This window comes from Helianthus annuus, chromosome 10, assembly GCF_002127325.2.
Source record: "Helianthus annuus cultivar XRQ/B chromosome 10, HanXRQr2.0-SUNRISE, whole genome shotgun sequence".
Classification (NCBI taxonomy): Eukaryota; Viridiplantae; Streptophyta; class Magnoliopsida; order Asterales; family Asteraceae; genus Helianthus; species Helianthus annuus.
This window is the reverse complement of record NC_035442.2, coordinates 162,537,618-162,551,541: the sequence shown is the minus strand read 5'-3', so window position 1 is coordinate 162,551,541 and position 13,924 is coordinate 162,537,618.

Below are 13,924 nucleotides of genomic sequence, written 5' to 3'. Positions count from 1 at the left end.
GGGGGGGGGGTCTGCAGCCGTACGTAGAAGATGAGAAGTAGGGTTTGCTATGTAGTATATTGTGTGATATAGGGATGTCACTTTCCAGTTATAATGCCGAACAAACAATTAGTGGGCCGGTGATCATGTTTAAGTATAATAGTTGGGCCAGGATTCAGTTTACAACAAGTGGGCCGAAGGATTAAGCCTCAGGTCGAAAGACTAGAACTCGGTCGAAAGGTCTTATCTCGAAAGGTCATATATCCTAAGGTCGAAGGATATTCGAAAGACTGGCACTCCAGTCGAAAGATCTCCAGTCGAAGGATCTTGGGTCCTCGGAAATTCGGGTTGTCACATCATCCCCAACTTGAAGGAAATTTCGTCCCGAAATTTGACAAGTAAGTACGAGAGAGTGAAGTGGCAATTCAGGATTGCTGCGGATTTTCCTCAGGTGTTACAGGAGGGATACCATTCCTTATGGGGAGGATTTGCCCAAGGAGTGGGCCACTCATGGTAGGATAGAGGATCCTGGAAGGATCACCATCAGACTTGTTCCTTATGATGAGGATCACTAATGTCCTTTTTTGTCTTTTATGCAGCCATATCTGTTGCTCATCTCAAGTTAACTCCTGCTGCAAGAGAGAGAGTTCTAGCCTTCAAAAAGCTTGATCCTGAGACCAGAAGTTTTCAAGTTGCCATTCAAGATTCACAGGAAGTATCCTCCGCATCTGCCACTATGTCAAGTAAGTATCTTTATTTAAAAAGCAGTTCTATGTAAGATTTTTAAATTAGTTAGGGTACTTATCTTGTTTTGATTGTGTAGGCGCTGGGAAATCTGTCAAGTCTACCTCCAAGTTTGGTATTGACGAGCTTGCCAATGTTAAGTCTACAAGGAAGAAGACCCCTGCTGCTAGTCCCTCTGCTTCAGCCCCTAAAGCTCCTATTAGGGGTAAGGGAAAGAAGAGAAAGGCTTCTGAGGATCTTCAAGGATTTCCCCTGCTCCGCCAGCAGTTTCTTGATTATGTTAATGAAGTAAGGATCATTGCCCCTGTTGGTTATCCTACTTGAATATCCTGCCTGTATATCCTGCTTCTTTGAGGATCACCTGGTCCTGAACTTACCCTTTTCCCTTTCTGCAGAAACTCGCTGAAATAGAAACATATATTGGCCACGTTGAGGATCAAGACCGCCAAATTGCTGACCTCCAACAGATGGGTGTGCTAAAGGATCTCAAGATTGCTGATCTTGAGAAGGAGCTCCGGGCCACCAAGGATAAAGCTGCCAGGATGCTGATCAATTTTGATTATGAGAAGCATGACATTACCCAGGATGCCAAGGTCTCTGCTGTGATAACCATGTATAAGATCCAGCTGCAGATGGCTACGGAGGCTCAGGATCCTGCCTTCGACAAGAGCACCTGGGATGTGGAAGGCTGGAAGGCAAGACTGGCAGAGTTGGAGGATGATGAGGAGGCTGAGGAGATCCCAATGCTTGAAGGTGGTGATGCTGGCAAGGATCAGGGGGAAGCAAGTGGAGCTGGTGGTGATGGTGCAGCGAAGGTTTGAGCTGCAGGATTGGGCAATGATGGAAATTTCTAGACATAGCCGGAGCCCAATTTTTAAAATTTGGTAGTGGTTTTTGTGGTTGTGATGTTTGAAACAATTTATGGTCTGTAACTTAAACAATAGTTTTTAGGGTTAAGGATCATGGATCCTTTGAACAATAGGTAGGATCGCAAATGGTGGAGGGATCCTCTGTTTGGGGGATGAAGCCTTTGTGATCCTGCCGCTTTTAATTACCTGCACCTGCTATGACCGCATAGACAATGGACACCCTTTGCCAACCCATGTGGACGGGCCACGTTTTGCTGGTAGAAACGTGGATTGGCAATTTTGACAACTTTTTTGAAAGGGTTTAAGATCTTTTGTTAATAAAATAAATTTAATCTTTCTGGCTTACCTTGTTTCGTTATCCTTTATTTATCCTCTTGTTGTCCAATTACTTTGGAAATATATTTGTTAGAATAACAGAAGTTGAGCAAATCATGTTTCATAAATTTAGGATATGATCCTAGATCAAATATCCTATCATTGAAAATTTTCAAGGCAGTTTATTTCAAGGATCATAGGTTTAGCTGTCAAAGTGCAAGGGTTGTTCAGAATAATGAGTATAATCAAAATAGTCAAGGATCATACCTGAGGATCCAAGTTAGGATCCTAACCTTTAATCAAGATAACCGTAGATGAGATTTTAATAGATAATAAGGATTAAGGATCCTTATTTGTTTAACTTCGAAAACCTGAAAAATAGAACATAACTTGGGACTAAGCCAATGTAAAGGATAAATTAGTAGCTGGGGACATGCCCGAAGGATAACTGGGGACAAGCCCAAAGGATATCTGGGGACAAGCCCAAGGATCGTATGTAAACTGGAGTATGGCCCTTACTGGCGACTATCCAAGCTTGGTGACATGAAAATGTCAAAACCTTAGCTAACGTGAAAACGTTAGAAACCTTAGGAACGGATGTATGGTACGTCTACCATTATACGTAGGATCTTAGGTATAGCCAGTACGATGAGGTTGTCAGCCCCGAAAGTGGGTACTGGTCCCAAAGACGTGAACTATACCAGGATCATCGTGCGCTACTGGCGAAAACTGGGGACAAGCCCAAGGATAACTGGGGTTGAACCCAAGGATCTGTGGTGCTTTTGAAGATCTTTAACGATATGCTGAAGACACCTGGACTATCATAACTCAAATTCTCGTGAGAGAAGGATGAAGGATACGTGATCCTTATCCTTAGGTAAAAATAAGAAAATGGAAAAGTTTTGAGATAAGGATTTTACCAGAGTAAAGGATCACTGATGTCGCCGGGATCCTTCGAGGATGCTTCCAATGTAAGGATCATATGCTTGGAGGATCCTGTTCACATGAAATATTTCTTTAGGTGAACAGCATTCCAGGCTCTAGGTAACAAATTTCCTTCCATGGTTAGCAATCTATATGCCCCTTTTCCTGCTTCAGCTTCAATCAAGTAAGGGCCTTCCCATTTTTGTGCTAATTTTCCGTCAGCAGGATTGATAGTGTTTTGGAATGCTTTTCTCAACACCATATCCCCGACTTGGAACTTCCTTATCCTGACATTTTTATTGTAAGCACCAGCCATTCTTTGTTGGTAGCTTGCCATCCTTATCCTAGCCAAATCCCTGATTTCCTCAATAGTATCCAAGTCTTGAGCTAAGATTGCAGCATTCTCTTCAGGATCACGAGTACTTGTTCTAGCAGTTGGAACCACCATTTCTGTTGGGATCACTGCTTCTGCCCCAAATACTAAAGAGAAGGGTGTTTGACCAGTGGCATTCTTGGGAGTTGTTCTATCAGCCTATAGCACATAAGGCAATTCCTCTGCCCATTTCCCCTTCTTGGATCCTAGCTTCTTCTTCAGATTGTTGATGATGATCTTGTTGGATGATTCTGCTTGACCATTGGCTTGTGGATGGACTGGTGTTGATGTTATCATCTTAATTCCCCAACTGTCACAAAAGTTAGTGGTTCTGCTCCCAATGAATTGGGAACCATTATCACATACAATTTCAGAGGGAATGCCAAATCTGGTTATAATGTTTCTCTTAATAAAGGATATAACTTCCTTTTCTCTGACTTGAGCAAAAGCTTCAGCTTCTATCCACTTGGAGAAGTAGTCGGTCATGGCAAGCATAAATACTTTTCCACCAGGTGCTTTAGGGAGCTTGCCAACTATATCCATCCCCCATCTCATGAATGGCCAAGAGGATGGTATTGGATGCAAAAATTCAGCTGGCTGATGAAGGATATTGCTGTGTCTTTGACAAGGATCACACTTCTTAGCATATTCTACAGCATCCCGTTTCATAGTTGGCCAGTAGTATCCTGTTCTAAGGATCCTTGAGAACAATGTCCTGCCCCCAGTGTGGTTTCCACAATCTCCTTCATGGAAGTCTCTCAATACTTCTTGAATTTCAGGATCCTCGATACATCTTAAATATGGTCCTGCAAGAGATCGTTTATATAGCATATTATTTAAGATACCTTAATCCTGAAAGCTTTAGGATTTTCTCCCATAGGAATCTCCCCATGTTGCAAGTATCTCATGACTGGTGAGATCCATGATCCTGAATAAGATTGAGCTTCTTCACTAGGGATCACTGCAGTATCCTCTTCTATTTCCATGGCCACCTGATTTTCAATAGCAGGAGCTAGGATATGGATGATGGGGATACTTATATCCTCTGGGATCTTCAAGGATGATCCTAGGTTGGCCAATGCATCAGCTTCTGTGTTTTCCTCCCTTGGTACCTGTGTTAAGCTGAAAGAGACAAAAGAGAGTGCCAATTCTTTGACTATCTCTAAATATTTGGTTAGTTTTTCTCCTTTAACAGCATAGGATCCATTAAAGTGATTGGTGATCAATAATGAGTCTACATATACTTTAAGATATTTCACCCCCATATCCTTAGCAATTTGCAAGCCAACAATTAAGGCTTCATATTCAGCCTCATTGTTAGTTGCTTGGAACTCACAGGCTATGGAGTGGGGTATTATGTCCCCCTGTGGCGATTTTAGTAGTATCCCGAGCCCTGTGCCCTTGACATTTGAGGATCCGTCAGTGTGTAGTATCCAAGGATCCTTGGTCTCATCCAGCTGCTGGACTTCCAATTCTGCTTCCTTTTGTAGATCACTACTGAAATCAGCCACAAAGTCAGCTAGTGCTTGGGATTTGATGGCTGTTCTAGGCTCATATCTTATATCATGGGCACTAAGCTTTACTGCCCACTTAGCCATTCTTCCGGACATCTCTGGTTTCCTGAGGACATTCTTGATTGGAAAATTAGTTCTAACAACAATAGTGTGGGTTTCAAAATAATGTCTTAACTTAGTTGATGCCATAATTAATGCGAGAATAAGTCTCTCAAGGTGTGAGTACCTGGATTCTGCATCAAGTAAACTCTTACTTACATAGTAAATAGGATGTTGTGTACCTTCGTGATCCTTAACAAGGACAGCACTTACAGCGGTTGAGGATACCGCTAGGTATAAGGATAACACATCTCCTTTTCCGGGTTTCATTAATGCTGGTGCTGAGGACATATATTCTTTAAGGGCTTGTAAAGCATTCTCATGCTTTTCAGTCCATTCAAATTTTTTGTTTTTCCTTAGGATATCATAAAATTCTTTACATCTTTCTGAGGATTTTGATATGAACCTGTTTAAAGCTGCTATCCTGCCTGTTAGCCTTTGCACATCCTTAGCATTGGCAGGGGATTTGATATTCACTAATGCTTTAATTTGTTCTGGGCTTGCTTCAATGCCCCTCTGAGTTACCATATATCCTAGAAATTTACCTGCTTTAACACCAAAGTGACATTTCGAAGGATTAAGCTTCATGTTATAATTATCAAGGATATCAAATGCTTCCTCCAAGTCCCTTAGGTGATCCTTAGCTTTCTTTGACTTGACTACCATATCATCTATGTATACTTCCATAGTTTGTCCTATTTGATCTTTGAACATCATATTCACCAGCCTTTGATATGTTGCACCTGCATTTCTTAGTCCAAAAGGCATGGCAATATAACAATATAAACCGGTTGGGGTCATAAAGGCTGTATCCTCTTGGTCAGATGGTTCCATCTGAATTTGTTGGAATCCAGACGATGCATCCATAAAGGTCAACAGTTCATGCCCCGCCGTTGCATCCACCATGGAGTCAATGTGGGGTAGTGGGAAAGGATCCTTGGGACATGCCTTATTCAGATCAGTGAAATCGACACATACCCTCCACTTTCCGTTTTTCTTTTGGACAACAACCACATTGGCTAACCATTTTGGATATTTTACCTCTCTGATCATACCTGCTCGAAGTAGTCTCTCTACTTCTTCTTGGATAATGGCATTCCTTTCTGGTGCAAACTTCCTCCTTTTTTGATGGATTGGTTTGATAGACCTGTCAATGCCAAGTTTATGAGTGATAATATCCTTAGGTATACCTGTCATATCTTCATGTTTCCATGCAAAGGTAGATTTTCTTCTTTTGAGGAAGGATATTATGTCTTCTTTCAACTCGCCAAGGATCCCTGATCCGATATAGATTTTTGATTCAGGATCACTAGGATCCAAAAGGATTTCGTCCACATCCTGTTCCCTTGCCTCCAAGACACTCCTTGGAGGATACTGTAATTGCTATTGCTCCCTTGGCTTCGAGGTTGGTTTCATTGATGAGGTATAGCAATCCTTAGCCTCTTGCTGGTCACTGTCGATCTTGATTATCCCCCATGGGCTAGGGAGTTTCACACATTGATGGTAGGTAGATGGGACTGCTTTCATATCATGTATCCAGGGCCTGCCAAGGATAACATTACAACAAGATAAACAGTCAATGACACAAAATTTTTGATAATTATGTAATCCTTCCACGTAGATTGGGAGTTTAATGTCCCCCAGAGTTTTCTTCGTTTCTCCACTGAATCCCACAAGCACGGAGGATCTTGGTGTGATGTCTGATTCTGGGATACCCATTTTCTTTAGAACATCAAGCTGGATAATGTTTACTGAGCTTCCTCCGTCGATAAGGATCCTGCGGACAAAATGGTTAGAAATAAAGAGAGTAATAACTAAACTATTGTTAGGGCTGGATTTTTACTATAAGTGATCCTTATACGTGATCCTAACCAGTGATCCTTGTTTCTTTGGCAGGCAATGATCCTCAGCCGGACTTCAGGATCAGGATCATGGGACATTATGGTGATCCTCATACTAACGATCACTTCCACTCAATACAATATTGTTTTGCAGGAACATCTAGCAGGATATGCTCTAGACATCATGATCCAGGAACGCGTCTTCACAAATATGGCAAGAGCTTAATCGAAGAAAGACGTTGCACAGGATATGGAAACTAGGCTTGATTTATGGGCAGCAATTTAGGCTAGATTATCTTTATTTCTAAAGGGGTAATGAGCTGATATTTAGTCATTTTACCTAAAATAGGTCACCTACACATGTATAAGTACCACTCTTCTTCATTCGGAAGAACACACACGACATACGACACAACTCTCAAACACCTAGACACTCAGTGATCCTTGTACTCAGCTCATTACTATCCGAAGTTGTAACTACATTTTTATTATATTGAAGTTGGTGATCGGTAGTTGCCATCACCCGAGGTTTTTTATGCCGGAGATCATACATTGATCAAGGGCTTTTTCCTCGTATAAATCATCGTGTCTTTGCATCCTTTATCACAGAAGTGATCCTTTACTTTCATAGTTAACCAAGCATCATACCCCGTTTACATAAAGTTTGGTTACATTATCCTTGTGTGATTTTTGACCAAAACAGTTTGGCGCCCACCGTGGGGCCATTGGTGCTTCATTCATAAGAAAATCTTTTGTTCGAAATCATTTCAAAGAGTTACATGGCTTCATCATTGAAGAACACGTCCACGGCGATGTCTGCGGTCACTTCATCACAGATAACCTTGCCTCCTCCACCGGCAGGATCTCAGAAGAATACTGAGAAGAGATCAACTCCCACTTTCTCTAAACCTCTATCTTCTTCTGCTATGAATTCCTCTATTCCCAGTACTAGTGATGTATTTGCTTTAATTTTGCAGATGAAGGATCGTATGCAGCGGCAAGATGAAACTAACGAAAGGATCCTCAGGGAAATTGGAGATCTCAAAAGACAAAAGAAAGCGGCAGAGGATCACTCTCCACTGATGCCCAAATCCTTGAGCTTCGATACTCCAATAATCACCTCCCAGCCATCAGGGATCCCGGACGTGCAAATCATAGGGGAGTCAAGAGGATCACGTCTCAACTCGGCAGCAATGACTCAGACATCAGATTCACATTTTCAGCCAATAGGATCCTATCCTCAGTACATGGGATCCTTCATGAATCCGGGAGCCTATCCGGGGGCACAGCAGTTTCAAGGATCCTACTTTATTCCAGGATCATTCCAGGGCCAAGGATCCTCCTTTGTTCCAGGATCATCCCAGGTTCAAGGATCCTCCTTCGTTCCAGGATCATTCCAGGGCCAAGGATCCTCCTTTGTTCCAGGATCATCCCAGGTTCAAGGATCCTCCTTCGTTCCAGGATCATCCCAGATACCAGGATCCTTACAGATGCCAGGATCCCTAAAAAGTTTGCAAACAAGGAGTCTAGATGTCCATCAAGGGGACTTCATTCCAATGCAGACCATTGCTTCCACTGGTCCCTCCGTTGTTCCAGAATCCCAGCAATATGGATTCCCTAACTTGAACCCAATGGGAGGTAACACTTTAAATAATTATCCTACCACTAACCATGGATTCATGCAGGATACAGGCACCAATCACGCTATGGCCAGGGAATTACAGAAACTAAAGGACATGATCTCAAGTGTTCCAGGGGTAGTCAAGCCTATCCCAGAGATTGCAGATGGAAGCCACAAGGTATCTCGCTTTGCACCATCAATTTGTGATGCAGAGGTGCCCAAAAGGTTCCATATCCCTACCATGAAGCTGTATGATGGCACAACGGATCCAGAGGAGCATATAGCACAATACAGGGAAAGGATGGAAATCAATCCTATCCCAGAAAAGTTGAAGGAAGCATGCCTATGTAAAGGATTTGGATCCACTCTAACTGGATCAGCTCTTAAGTGGCTGCTAAGTCTTCCCCCCTACTCTATTACTTCATTTGCTAATTTAGTTAATTTATTCAATAACCAATTCTCTTGTAGTAGAAAATTTGAAAAATTAACTAGCGATCTGTACAGGATAACTCAAAATCATAATGAATCATTAAGGGATTATATAACTAAATTTAGTAAAGAATCCTTGGACATTCCCAACTTGGATATGGCTACGGCTGTTGAAGCCTTCAAAATGGGACTGCTTAAGGATTCATTATTCTATGATGATCTTGTTATGACACCATGCAGGAATTTAGATGAAGTAAGAACTCGAGCACTCAGGTTTATCCGGCTAGAGGATGACAAAAGGATCCAGGAGAGACAAGTAGGATCCTCAAAACAAGATAAGCAAGGATCCTCCTTCAAAAACAACAAGTTCAAATCCTACCATAGAAACGAGAACAAGAATGTGCACGCCGTTGACCAAGAAGAGGATGATGAAGAATATCCTCCAATCTCAGAATATTGTTTTTCCGTTGATAATCATGAACTAATCCTTGCTATGCAGAATCTAGGTGAAAAAGCTAGATGGCCCAGGAAGAGTGATAAACCATCCGGGACTAAAGATAAGTCCAAATGGTGTGCATACCATGAGGATTTCGGGCATCTAACTGAAGATTGCATAGCCTTAAGAAAAGAAATTGGATACCTGCTAAGCAAGGGGCATCTAAAAGAATTATTGGGGAGAAAAAAGCAAAGGACCCAGGATCCTGAAAGGATCCCTGAAAAGGCTCCAGCACCTCCGGCAAACGCACAAGTGATTAACTTCATATCCGGAGGATCAGACATTTGTGGTACATCCTTCTCAGCGGCCAAAAGACATGCAAAAGAATCAAAAATGGATAATGGAGAAAGGCCTATTAGAACCTCAAGTGTCTCAGAAGGGAAGATGATAACATTTGATGAGGATGATCGCGTTAATGTTCAGGATCCTCACCATGATAGCTTAGTTATCACTCTCTTTATCTCTAACCATTTTGTCCGCAGGATCCTTATTGACGGAGGGAGCTCAGTGAACATTATCCAGCTTGATGTCTTGAAGAAGATGGGAATCCCAGAATCAGACATCACACCAAGATCCTCCGTGCTTGTAGGATTCAGTGGGGAAACGAAGAAAACTCTGGGGGACATCAAACTCCCAATTTACGTGGAAGGATTACATAATTACCAAAATTTTGTGTTATTGACTGTTTATCTTGTTGCAACGTTATCCTTGGCAGGCCTTGGATACATGATATGAAAGCAGTCCCATCTACCTACCATCAATGTGTGAAGCTCCCTAGCCCATGGGGAATAATCAAGATCGATAGTGACCAGCAAGAGGCTAAGGATTGCTATACCTCATCCATGAAGCCAACCTCGAAGCCTAGGGAGCAATAGCAATTACAGTATCCTCCAAGGAATGTCCTGGAGGCAAGGGAACAAGATGTAGATGAAATCCTCTTGGATCCTAGTGATCCTGAATCAAAAATCTATATCGGATCAGGGATCCTTGGCAAGATGAAAGAAGACATGATATCCTTCCTCAAAAGAAGAAAATCTACCTTTGCATGGAAACATGAAGATATGACAGGTATATCTAAGGATATTATTACTCACAAACTTGGCATTGACAGGTCTATCAAGCCAATCCATCAAAAAAGGAGGAAGTTTGCACCAGAAAGGAATGCCATTATCCAAGAAGAAGTAGAGAGACTACTTCGAGCAGGTATGATCAGAGAGGTAAAGTATCCAAAATGGTTAGCCAATGTGGTTGTTGTCCAAAAGAAAAAAGGAAAGTGGAGGGTATGTGTCGATTTCACTGATTTGAATAAGGCATGTCCCAAGGATCCTTTCCCATTACCCCACATTGACTCCATGGTGGATGCAACAGCGGGGCATGAACTGTTAACCTTTATGGATGCATCATCTGGATTCCAACAAATACAGATGGAACCATCTGACCAAGAGGATACAGCCTTTATGACCCCAACCGGTTTATATTGTTATATTGCCATGCCTTTTGGACTAAGAAATGCAGGTGCAACATATCAAAGGCTGGTAAATATGATGTTCAAAGATCAAATTGGAAAAACTATGGAGGTGTACATAGATGATATGGTGGTCAAGTCAAAGAAAGCTGAGGATCACCTAAGGGACTTGGAAGAAGCATTCGATATCCTTGATAATTATAACATGAAACTTAATCCTTCAAAATGCCATTTTGGTGTTAAGGCAGGAAAGTTCTTAGGATACATGGTAACCCAGAGGGGCATTGAAGCAAGCCCGGAACAAATCAAAGCATTAATAAATATCAAATCTCCTGCCAATGCCAAGGATGTTCAAAGACTAACAGGCAGGATAGCAGCCTTGAACAGGTTCATATCGAAATCCTCAGAAAAATGCAAAGAATTCTACGATATCCTAAGGAAGAATAAGAAGTTCGAATGGACTGAGAAGCATGAAAATGCTTTACAAGCCCTGAAAGAGTATATGTCCTCAGCACCAGCATTAGCAAAACCGGAAAAAGGAGATGTGTTATCCTTATATCTGGCGGTATCCTCAACCGCTGTAAGTGCTGTCCTTGTTAAGGATCACGAAGGTACACAATATCCTATCTACTATGTAAGTAAAAGTCTACTTGATGCCGAATCCAGGTACTCACACCTCGAAAAACTCATCCTTGCATTAATCATGGCATCCACTAAGTTAAGGCATTATTTTGAAACCCATACTATTGTTGTTAAAACTAATTTTCCAATTAAGAATGTCCTCAGGAAACCGGATATGTCAGGGAGAATGGCTAAGTGGGCAGTGAAGCTTAGTGCCCATGATATAAGATACGAACCGAGAACAGCCATTAAATCTCAAGCACTAGCAGACTTTGTGGCTGATTTCAGTAGTGATCTACAAAAGGAAGCAGAATTGGAGGTCCAGCAGCTGGATGAGACCAAGGATCCTTGGATCCTGCACACTGACAGATCCTCAAATATCAAAGGCACAGGGCTAGGGATCCTACTAAAATCGCCACAGGGGGACATAATACCCCACTCCATAGCCTGTGAATTCCAAGCAACTAACAATGAGGCTGAATATGAAGCCTTAATTGCTGGCTTACAGATTGCTAAGGATATGGGGGTAAGATATCTCGAAGTATATGTAGATTCATTATTGATCACCAATCACTTTAATGGATCCTATGCTGTTAAAGGTGAAAAACTAACCAAATATTTAGAGATAGTCAAAGAATTGGCACTCTCTTTTGTTTCTTTAGCTTAACACAGGTACCAAGGGAGGATAACACGGAAGCTGATGCATTGGCCAACCTAGGATCATCCTTAAAAATTCCAGAAGACATAAGTATCCCTATCATCCATATCCTGGCTCCTGCTATCGAAAATCAAATAGCCATGGAAATAGAAGAGGATACTGCAGTAATCCCTAGTGAAGAAGCTCAATCTTATTCAGGATCATGGATCCCACCAATCATGAAATACTTGCAAAACGGAGAGATCCCAATGGGAGAAAATCCTAGAGCTTTCAGGATCAAGGTATCTCAATTTACAATCTTAAATAATATGCTATATAAACGATCCCTTGCAGGACCATATTTAAGATGTATTGAGGATCCTGAAATTGAAGAAGTGTTGAGAGACTTCCATGAAGGAGATTGTGGAAACCACACTGGGGGCAGGGCATTATTCTCAAGGATCCTTAGAACAGGATACTACTGGCCAACCATGAAAAGGGATGCCATAGAGTATGCTAAGAGATGTGATCCTTGCCAAAGACATAGCAATATCCTTCACCAACCAGCTGAATTACTACACCCATACCATCCTCTTGGCCATTCATGAGATGGGGAATGGATATAGTTGGCAAGCTCCCTAAAGCACCTGGTGGAAAAGTATTTATGCTTGCCATGACTGACTATTTTCCAAGTGGATAGAAGCTGAAGCCTTCGCTCAAGTCAGAGAAAAGGAAGTCATATCCTTCATTAAAAGAAACATTATAACTAGATTTGGCATTCCCTCTGAAATTGTATGTGATAATGGCTCCCAATTCATTGGAAGCAGAACCACTAACTTTTGTGACAGTTGGGGAATCAAGATGATCACATCAACACCAGTTCACCCACAAGCCAATGGTCAAGCAGAATCATCCAACAAGATCATCATCAACAATCTGAAGAAGAAGCTAGGATCCAAGAAAGGGAAATGGGCAGAAGAGTTACCTTATGTGCTATGGGCTGATAGGACAACTCCCAAGAATGCCACCGGTCAGACACCCTTCTCTTTAGTATTTGGGGCAGAAGCAGTGATCCCAACAGAGATGGTGATCCCAACTGCTAGAACAAGTGCTCGTGATCCTGAAGAAAATGCTACAATCCTGGCTCAGGATTTGGATACTATTGAGGAAAACAGGGATCTAGCCAGGATAAGGATGGCAAGCTACCAACAAAGAATGGCTGGTGCTTACAACAAAAATGTCAGGATAAGGAAGTTCCAAGTCGGATATGGTGTTGAGAAAAGCATTCCAAAACACTATCAATCCTGCTGACGGAATTAGCACCAAAATGGGAAGGCCCTTACTTGATTGAAGCTGAAGCAGGAAAGGGGCATACAGATTGCTAACCATGGAAGGAAATTTGTTACCAAGAGCCTGGAATGCTGTTCACTTAAAGAAATATTTCATGTGAACAGGATCCTTCCAAGCATATGATCCTTACATTGAAGCATCCTCGAAGGATCCCGGCGATATCAGTGATCCTTACTCTGGTAATCCTTATCTAAAACTTTCCATTTTCTTATTTTTACCTAAGGATAAGGATCATGTATCCTTCATCCTCTCTCACGAGAATTTGAGTTATGATAGTCCAGGTATCTTCAGCATATCAAAGATCTTCAAAAGCACCACAGATCCTTGGGTTCAACCCCAGTTATCCTTGGGCTTGTCCCCAGTTTTCGCCAGTAGCGCACGATGATCCTGGTATAGTTCACGTCTTTGGGACCAGTACCCACTTTCGGGGCTGACAACCTCATCGTACTGGCTATACCTGGATCCTACGTATAATGGTAGACGTACCATACATCCGTTCCTAAGGTTTCTAACGTTTTCACGTTAGCTAAGGTTTTGACATTTTCATGTCACCAAGTTTGGATAGTCGCCAGTAAGGGCCATACTCCAGTTTACATACGATCCTTGGGCTTGTCCCCAGTTATCCTTGGGCTTGTCCCCAGTATCCT